At 44.0% G+C, this 10418-nt stretch overlaps 1 long non-coding RNA gene across 1 annotated transcript in view; it reads right to left on the reverse strand.

Moving 5' to 3' along the window:
• LOC122544470 overlaps positions 1–10418 on the reverse strand; it is a 24057-nt gene that overhangs the window by 7511 nt on the left and 6128 nt on the right. The window contains exon 2 of the long non-coding RNA XR_006310454.1: positions 9408–9570. This is a non-coding gene — a long non-coding RNA (uncharacterized LOC122544470). The remainder of the gene's footprint in view (positions 1–9407; positions 9571–10418) is intronic.

The raw sequence follows: 10418 nt of genomic DNA on the forward strand, positions 1-10418 counted from the left end.
CTGCCTTTATTCCTGATGAAGGGCTTTTGCCCGAAACGTCGATTTTGCTGCTCGTCGATGCTGCCTGAATTACTGTGCTCTTCCAGCACCACTGATCCAGAATCTGGTTTCAGCATCTGCAGTAATTGTTTTTACCTTGTATAGAACATTGGTTAGGCCACTTTTGGAATGTTGCGTGCCATTCTAGTCTCCATCCTATTGGAAAGATGTTGTGAAACTTGAAACAGTTCAGAAAAGATTTACAACTATGTTGCCAGGGTTGGAGGATTTGAGCTATCGGGAGAGTTGAATAGGCTAGGACTGTTTTTCCTGGAGTGTTGGAGGTTGATGGGTGACCTGGTAGAGATTTATAAAATAATGAGGGGCATGGATAGGATAAATAGACAAAGTCCTTTTCCTTGGGTGGGTCAGTCCAAAACGAGAGGCCATAGGTTTAGGGTGAGAGGGGAAAGACATATAAAGAGACCGAAGGGGCAACTTCTTTCACACAGAGGGTGGTATGTATAGGGAATGAGCTGCCAGAGGAAGTGGTGGAGGCTAGTATAATTGCAACACTTCAAAGGCATTTGAATGGGAACATGAATAGGATAGGTTTGGAGGGATATGGGTTCAGTACTAGCAGGTGGGACTGCATTGGGTTGGGTTATCTGGTCAGCATGGACGAGTTGGACCGGAGGGTCTGTTTCCAAGCTGTACATCTGTGACTGTATGACTAAGTATAGTAGGTAAGGCAGATGAACGTAGGGCTTGGATTAGTACCTGGGAGTATGATGTTATTGCTATTACTGAGACTTGGTTGAGTGAAGGGCATGATTGGTAACTAAATATCCCAGGATAGAGATGCCAGGTTAGAAAGGGAGGTAAAAGGGTTGGAGGAGTTGCATTACTGGTCAGAGAGACTATCTCAGCTGTGCTGAAGTAGCACACTACGGAAGACTTGAGCAGTGAGGCAATATGGGCAGAGCTCAGAAGTAGGAAAGGTGCAGTAACAGTGTTGGGGTTGTACTACAGCCTCCCATCAGTGAGCATGAGCTAAAGGTACAAATATGTAAACAGATTATGGAAAGATGTAGGAGCAACAGGATCGTGATGATAGGAGATTTTAGTTTTCCCAGCATTGATTGGAAATCACTTAGTATTAGAGGTCTTAGATGGAGCAGAATTTGTAAAGCATCCAGGAGGGTTTTCTGGAGCCGCATGTAAATAGTCCAACTAGGGAAAGGGCTATACAGGGCCTGATGTTGGGGAATGAGCCCGGCCACGTGGTTGAAGTTTCAGTAGGGGATTATTTTGGGAATACAGATCACAATTCTGTAAGTTTTGCAAAACTCATGGACAAAGTTGACAGTGATCCTAAAGAAAGTGTGCTAAATTGGGGGAAGGTCAACTCTACCAAAATTCAGCTGGAGCTGGGGAATATAGATTAGGAGCAGCTGTTTGAAGGAAAGTCCACATTTGATATGTGGGAGTCTTCTAAAGATAGGTTGATTAGAGTTCAGGAGAGATATGTTCCTGTGAGAATGAGGGACAGAAATGGCAAGATTAGAGAACCATGGTTGACAGGTGAAGTTGAGTCTGGGTAAGAGGAGAAAAGATGTATACATAAGGTCTTCGTGACTGAAAATAGACAACGTTTTGGAAGAATATCAGAAATGTCGGACCAATCTTAAACCAGGAACTCGAAGGTTAAAAGGGGTCATGAGATATCTTTAGCAAACAGGGTTAAGGAAAATCCCAAAGCCTTTTATTCATATGTAAGGAGCAAGAGGGTAACTCGAGAAAGGGTTAGCCCACTCAAGGACAAAGGAGGAAAGATCTACATGGAGTCTCAGAAAATGGGTGAGATTCTTGATGAGTACTTTGCATCGGTATTCACCGAGGAGAGGGAGGGATGTTGAGGATGGGAATAGATGTTGATTACTCTAGAGCAAGTCGGCATAAGGCGGGAGGAAGTGTTAGGTATTCTAAAAGGCATTAAGGTGGATAAGTCCCCAGGTCCAGATGGGATGCTGAGGGATGCGAGAGAGAAAATAGCTGGGGCCTTAACAGATATCTTTGCAGTATCTTTGAACATGGGTGCAGTCACGGAGGACTGGAAAATTACTAATGTTGTCCCCTTGTTTAAGAGGGGTAGAAGGGATAATCCAGGTAATTATAGGCCAATGAGCCTGACGTCAGTGGTCGAGAAGCAGCTGGAGAAGATACTGAGGGATAGAATCTATTTGCATTTGGAAGAAAATGACGTTATCAGTGAGAAGCAATGTGTTTTTTTTAGGGAAGGTTATGTCTTAGCAGAAAGTGAGGACTGCAGATGCTGGAGATCAGAGCTGAAAATGTGTTGCTGGAAAAGCGCAGCAGGTCAGACAGCATCCAAGGAACAGGAGAATCGACGTTTCGGGCATAAGCCCTTCTTCAGGAAGAAGGGCTTATGCCCGAAACGTCGATTTTCCTGTTCCTTGGATGCTGCCTGACCTGCTGCGCTTTTCCAGCAACACATTTTCTGGAAGGTTATGTCTTCCCAACTTAATAAACAAAGTTGATTCATCAGGGAAAGGCTGTAGATGCTGTATACATGGACTTCAGTAAGGCTTTTGATGAGGTTCCCCATGGTAGACTGAAGGAGAAAGTGAATGCAAATGGAGCCCAGGGGGTACGAGCTAGATAGATAAAGAACTGGCTGGATGACAGGAGACAGAGAGGAGTAGAGTTATGGAGTCATTGAGATATATAGCACAGAAACAGGCTCTTCGGTCCAACTTTTCCATGCCGCCCAGATTATGGGCGGCACGGTGGCACAGTGGTTAGCACTGCTACCTCACAGCGCCAAAGACCCGGGTTCAATTCCCACCTCAGGCAACTGTCTGTGTGGAGTTTGCACATTCTCCCTGTGACTGCGTGGGTTTCCTCCGGGTGCTCCGGTTTCCTCCCTCAGTCCGAAAAAGTACAGGTTAGGTGAATTGGCCATGCTAAATTGCCCGTAGTGTTAGGTGAAGGGGTAAACGTAGGGGAATGGGTCTGGGTGGGTTGCTCTTCAGCGGGTCGGTGTGGACTTGTTGGGCCGAAGGGCCTGTTTCCACACTGTAAGTAATCTAATCTAGTCCCATTTGCCAGTATTTGGCCCATATCCCTCCAAATCCTTCCTATTCATATACCCATCCAGATGCCTTTTAAATGCTTATTTGTACCAGTCTTCACCACTTCCTCTGACAGCTCATTCCATTCCCGCATCATCCTCTGCATGAAAAACTTGCCCCTTACGTATCTTTTATATCTTTCCGTTCTCACCCTGAACTGATGCCATCTAGTTCTGGACTGCCCCACCCCAGGAAAAAGACCTTGCTTGTTTATCCTAGCCATGCCCCTCATGATTTTATAAACCTCCATAAAGTCACCCCTCAGCATCTGACACTCCAGGGAAAGTAGCCCCAGACTATTCAACCTCTCCCTGTAGCACATATCCTCCAAACCTGGCAACATCCTTGTAAATCTTTTCTGAACCCTTTTGAGTTTCACTTGAAGACAGTTTCCCAAAATGACGAATTGTGACCTGTGGTGTTCCACAGGGATCTGTGCTGCGACCATTGCTGTTAGTGATAAATGATTTGGAGGACAGTATAGGTGGTTTGATTAGCAAGTTTGCAGACGACAGCGAGATTGGTGGAGTAACAGATAGTAAAGGTGACTGCGACAGAATATAGCAGAATATCGAGAGATTGGAGAGTTGGGCAGAGAAATGGCAGATGGAGTTCAATCAGGCAAATGTGAAGTGATACATTTTGGCTTTCCTTTGTAGGGGTGTTGAGTACAGAGTTGGCAGGTCATGTTACAGTTGTATAAGGCTTTGGTTCGCCCACATTTGGAATACTGTGTGCACTTCTGATCATCACATTACCAAAAAGATGTGGATGCTTTGGAGAGAGTGCAGAGCAAGTTCACCAGGATGTTGCCTCGTATGGAGGGTACTAGCTATGAAGAGAGATTGAGTAGATTATGATTATTTTCATTAGAAAGACGGAGGTTGAGGGGCAACCTGATTGAGGTCCACAAAATCATGAGAGGTATAGAGAGGGTGAATAGCAATACACTTTTTCCCAGAGTGGGCAACTCAGTTAGTCAGGGCCATGAGTTCAAAGTGAGAGGAGAAATGTTTAGGGGAGATATGCATGGAAAGTTCTTAACGCAGAGGGTGATGGGTGCCTGGAACGCGTAGCTAGCAGAGGTGGTAAAGAGGGATATGATAGTGTCATTTAAGATTTATCTTAACATCTATATGAATGGGCAGGGAGCAGAGGGATACAGGTCCTTAGAAAATAGACAACAGATTTAGATAGAGAATCTGGATCGGCACAGGCTTGGAGGGCCAAAGGGCTTGTTTCTGTGCTGTAATTTTCTTTGGTTTTTTTGTTATTCTTTTACCTGTCAACCATGAGGAACCTTGACAAACATTTTACTGAAGTTGATATAGAATCATGCCTACCTCTCTGCCCTCATCAATCCTCTTTTTTACTTCTTCAAAATACTCAATCACATTTGTGAGACATGATTTCCCACGCATAAAGCCATGCTGACTATCCCTAATCAGTCCTTGCCTTTCCAAATCCATGTAAATCCTGTCCCTCAGGAAACCCTCCAACAACTTGCCCATCACCCGATGTCAGGCTCACCAGTCTGTAGTTCCCTGGCTTTTCCTTACCACCTTACTTTAATAGGCTATCTTGATGATCAGAGCTGAAAATGTGTTGCTGGAAAAGCGCAGCAGGTCAGGCAGCATCCAGGGAACAGGAGAATCGACGTTTCGGGCATAAGCCCTTCTTCAGGAATGAGGAAAGTTTGTCCAGCAGGCTAAGATAAAAGGTAGGGATCCAGCAGGCTAAGATAAAAGGTAGGGATCATTAAGGGGCCCTATTTTCTCCTTGGTTAACTGTTTGTCCTTGATGTATTTATAAAAGCTCTTTGAATTCTCCTTTGCCTTGTTCGCCAAAGCTGTCTCATGTCCCCTTTTTGCCCTCCTGATTTCCCTCTTAAGTATACTCCTACTGCCTTTATACTCTAAGGATTCACTCAACCTCTCCTGTCTATACCTGACATACGCTTCCTTCTTTTACTGGCCCAAGACCATCCAAAGTAAAAGAGGAGCATCTGGGAAGACGTCCAGCACATCGAGACTTGCCATTGGGAGAAAGTAGAAGCCAGGTGTAAACAGCAAAAGGAACATGCTGCCAACTCGACAACCCACCCGGCCCGTCCCGTCCTGTGAGCACCTATTGCCCCACGTATTAGCCACCTCGATCAGTTCAGACACTTACGGACTCATCCTGAGAATGGAAGAGAGTCATCATCATCTGCAAAGAACCACCTATGATGATGGTGATGAATGAATGTCATAGAGTCCTTGAGTAATACAGCATGGAAACAGGCCCTTTGGCCCAAGTGGTCCATGCTGACAAAGGTGCCCACTCAGCTAGTTCCAAGCCACATTTGGTCCATATCTCTCTAAACCCTTCCCATCCATGGACATATCCCAATGTTTTTTTAAGTGTTGCTATTGTACCTGCCTCAACCACTTTCTCTGGCAGCACAATCCATATACGTACCATTCTCTGCATGAAGACGTTGCCCTCAGGTCCTCATTAAATCTTTCCACTCCCACCTTAAACCTATACCCTCTAGTTTTCAATTCCCTATCCCCAGGATGGGGAAAAAAAGCATCCTATTTCTGCCATGATTTTGTACACCACAATAAGGTTGCCCTTCATTCCAGTAAATTAGTTAACATGACTACCTTTCACAAACCCATGCTGCATCTGCCTAATGGGACAGTCTCTGTCTAGATGTCTTGCTACTGTTTCCTTGATTATAGATTCAAGCATTTTCTAGACTACAGAAGTTTAGCTAACAGGCCTGTAGTTACATGCATCTTATTTGCCTCATTTTTTAAAGAGTAGCGTCCCAACCCATGGACTGCAGTGGTTGATGAAATCAGCTCACCATTACCTTCTTAAGGGCAACTTGGGACAGACAATGAATGTTGGCCCCATTAGTAAAACCCACATGTTACAAGTGAATAACGCAAAATGTCAAATCATTCCACACTTTTACACTGATTCACTGTCTCAAATGAAAGCACAATCATACACTGGCTTATATACAGGCCCACCATCACGCAATTCCTCACGAGGACTCATACTTTCATACACTCCCACATATGGAGAACCCATCAAGAAAGAAAATGCAGCACAGGAACAGGCTCTTGGTCCACTCAAGGAGGCAAAAGTGAGAACTGCAGATGCTGGAAACCAGAGTTTAGATCAGAGTAGTGCTGGAAAAGCATGCCCGAAATGTTGATTTTCCTGCTCCTTGGATGCTGCCTGACCTGCTGTGCTTTTCCAGCACTATTGATTTAAACTCTTGGTCCACTCATGCTGACACATGATACTTTTCCAAATGAAAAACATTTTGTTTCTACATGGTCCATATCCCTCTATTTCATGCCTTTAAAAGATGCCTCTTAAATGTCTCTTTTTGTGTCTTCTTCCACCACCTTCTCTGGCAGTATATTCAAGGTACTTATTAACCTCTGTGTAATAAACCTGCCTCTCACATCTTTAAACTTAATCCCTTTTACCTTAAATCTATGTCAATGAGAGATTGACATTTCTAACCTCTGAAAAAGACTCTCAACTATCCATTCTATCTGTGCCTCTCATAATTTTGTCAACTCTGTCAGATCATCCCTCATCCTTTGATGCTGAAGTGAAAGTAAACCAATTTCCTTCGATCTCTGTTCATAGATAATACCTCCAAACCGCACAACATCCTGGTAAACCGTTTCCTTGTAACTCCTTCAGAGTCCTTATCATAGTGTGGTGACCAGAACTGTACAATATTCCAAATGTACTAAACGTCTGTACAGTTGCAACATGTGCCCTGACCGAGGAAGGCAAGCATGTCATATGATTTCTTTACCACCTTATTCATTATGTTGCCACTTTCAGGAAACTGTACACCTATACACCTCTGACCGTTTAACTTAATGCTTCAAAAGGTTCTAGAATTAACTGTATACTTCACTTCTGAATGAGATATTCATAAATGAAACACTTTGCATTTGTCCAAATCAAACACCATCTGCCATTTCTCTGCCCAAATCTCCAGCCTATCTTTAACTTGCTGTATCCTATTAGCAAATTAATTCTGTTTTTATCAGTGAGCTGAATATGTATCTTATTACGTAGGGAAGTTGTAACCAATTCACTTACTTGTCCTGTGGCAATCTTCCTCATTATCTGTGGCTCCCCTAATATTTCTGTTCTGCAAACTTACGAATCAGGCCATCTCCATTTTTATCCAACTCGTTTACTTTAATTACAAATGACAGGGGTCCAAGCCCTGCTGAAGACCACTGATCAGAGATTTCCAATATGAAAAACAGCCTTCCACTACTGTGACTAAGCCATTTCTTATTCATGTTACCAGCTCACCGTGGATCCCTTGTGAATTCATCTTCTGTATCAGTCTGCCTTCAGGAAGCTCATTAAAGGCTTTCCTAAAGTCCAAAGAGACAGCACCTATTGCCCTGCCCTCAAACATCTAAATTCTGGAATGTTGAGCTACCAGTTTTGTCCTGCTCTCAACCAAGACTCTGCAATAGCTACAACATCATAGTCATATGCTGTTAATCCAAGTTCTAAGTTCATTCACCTCACCTGTGATGCCCCTCACATGAAAACAAATTCACTTCAAACCACCAGTCTTGCCGTGTTCAGTAGCCTTGTATACTCTTCCTCAGTCTTTGTGACCTTAGTTTCTCACACCTCCTCAGTCATTTTACTTGCTGACTTGCTCTGGTTCCTGCATTCCTGCCATATTAGTTTAAACCCGCCTGAGTGACACTTGGAACCTCCCTGCCAGGAGATTGGTGCTCCTCCAGTTTAGGTGCAACCTGTCCTTCTTGTACAGCTCCCTCCTACCCCAGGAGACATGCAATGATCCACTCTAGCTCTTTAGCCATGTATTTAACTGTACTATCTTCCTATTCAGAGCCTCATTGGCACATGGCACAAGAAGTAATCCCAAGATTACAATCTTGGAAATCATCCTTTTCAATCTTCTATCTAACTCTCTGAACTCCCTTTGTGGGGCCTCATCTGTCTTTTTGTATATCTCTGGCTTTTCATCCACCCCTTCAGAACGTCAAGTGCCTGCTCAGTGCTGGCATCAGGGAGGCAACATACCATCCTGGAGTCTCTTTTGCGGCCACAGAAATGCCTATCTGTGTCTCTGACCAAAGAAACCCTTATCACTCCTCTACACTTTGACAATCCCTGCCATGCAACGGTGTCAGTCATAATGCTGGTGATCTGGTTTCTGCTGTCCCTTAAGAGGGAGCCCTCACCACCCCAACCAGCAACAGTATCCAAGCATTTTCCTGCTTGAGAGAGAAATGGCTGCAGTGTACTCCTGCACTGCCCATTTTGAACTTTATCAATTGCAGATAATAATCCAGAAACTAATATCAACATGCTCTTTCCATTACCCACATCTACCTGTGTGAATATCGATATAAAGTATGTGTTAAGGACCTCACCTTCTTCCAACAGTTCCACACATTAATTCCCCCCTTTGTCCTTGAGTGAACCTATCCTTTCCCTAGCTATCCCCTTGTTCCTAATTTCCCAATAATGTCCCTGCCACTGGTGTAAGATTCATCAGCCAATAATTTCGTGGATTATCCCTGTGACTGTTCTTGACTATTCTTCAGTCTTTTGGAACCTCACCTGTGGCGAAAGAGGACACAAAAATCTCGGTCAAGGCCTCCTCCCTCGTCCTTTACAGTATCCTGGGATAGATCCCTTCAGGCCCTGGGAACTTAACTGTATTGATGTTTTTCAACACAACACCTTCTCCATTTTATTATCCACATGCCCCAGAAAATGAACAGATCTCCCTATAATCTTACCATCATCCATGTCCTGCTCCTTGGTGAATACCGATTTGAAGTACTGATTAAGAAGCCACCCAATTCCTTCAGCTCCACACATAAATTCTGTCTTTTGTCCTTGAATAGAACTATCTTTTCCCTTATTACCCTCTTTCTACTAATACATATGTAACATGCCTTGGGATTCTCCTTAGCCCGATTTGCCAAGAACATTTCATGACCCCTTTTAGCCCTCCTATTGCTTGTTTAAATTGATTCCTGCTTCCTTTATTTTCCTCAAGGGCCTTATCAGATTTTAGTTTTCTAAACCCCATCTGCTTCCTTTTTCTTTGACTAATGCTTGCAGCTACTTTTGTTATCAGCCTATTCCAGGCACATTTCTAACCTGATCACCCGTAACTCGGTGTCAGGTTCGACTGAAGAAGAAAGAAAGTGCTGAGGCCTCATTTTGCTTGTTGATTCTTACCTTGGACAGCCACCATTTCTTTAACCTGCTAGAGATCTTGCACTTGCAATCTTGGCTTTCTTCATAAATACCTTCGCGAAGAAATAGGCCAATACCGGGACCATTAAAGCTGGTGCCATGATCGCAACACTCAGAACAATCGGGTTAGGTTTACTTCCTGGAACTGAGGAATAATGGGTCAGATTACAATTGACAGAACTGAAGTGTCAAGTTGGCTGAGCCTGAAAGAACATTGCTGAAAGAGTATGTCTGTGTCTTTTGTGGGAGGGTGGATAAACCTAGAGGAAATAATTTACTTATCATCATACTCACAATTCTACCTGTTGCATGTGTGTTGGTCCGTGATAGTTGTGGTGTCAGTTAGAGTGACCACTCCATAATCCTTGTGGAGATGGGACCATCAGAAATAGCAACAGGAGTAGGCTGTTTCGTCCTCGAAACTGCTCCATTATTCAGTAGGATCATGATGTGGAGGTGTCAGTATTGGATTGGGTTGGACAGTCAGAAGTCTCATGGAACCAGGTTATAGTCCAAAAGGTTTATTTGAAATCACAAGCTTTTAGAGTGCTGCTCCTTCATCAAGAGAAGTTAATCCCAAGCTTTCAGACTTCACCTGATGAAGGAGCAGTGCTCTGAAAGCTTGGGATTTCAAATAAACGTGTTGGACTATAATCTGGTGTCATGTGTCTTCTGATAGTAGGATCATGCATCATCTGATACTCTTCCCTGCCTGTTCCCCAAAACCCTTGATCCCCAACTTATCATGAATCTATCTCAGCTTAAAAATGTGTTGCTGGAAAAGCGCCGCAGGTCAGGCAGCATCAAAGGAGAAGGAGAAGGCATAAGCCCTTCTTTGGAATGAGGAGGGTGTGCCAAGCAAGCTAAGATAAAAGGTAGGGAGGAGGGACTTGGGGGAGGGGCGTTGGGAATGAGATAAGTGGAAGGAGGTTAAGGTGAGGGTGATAGGCCGGAGAGGGGGTGGGGGCGGAGAGGTCGGGAAGAAGATTGCAG

Source organism: Chiloscyllium plagiosum, chromosome 1, assembly GCF_004010195.1.
Source record: "Chiloscyllium plagiosum isolate BGI_BamShark_2017 chromosome 1, ASM401019v2, whole genome shotgun sequence".
Classification (NCBI taxonomy): Eukaryota; Metazoa; Chordata; class Chondrichthyes; order Orectolobiformes; family Hemiscylliidae; genus Chiloscyllium; species Chiloscyllium plagiosum.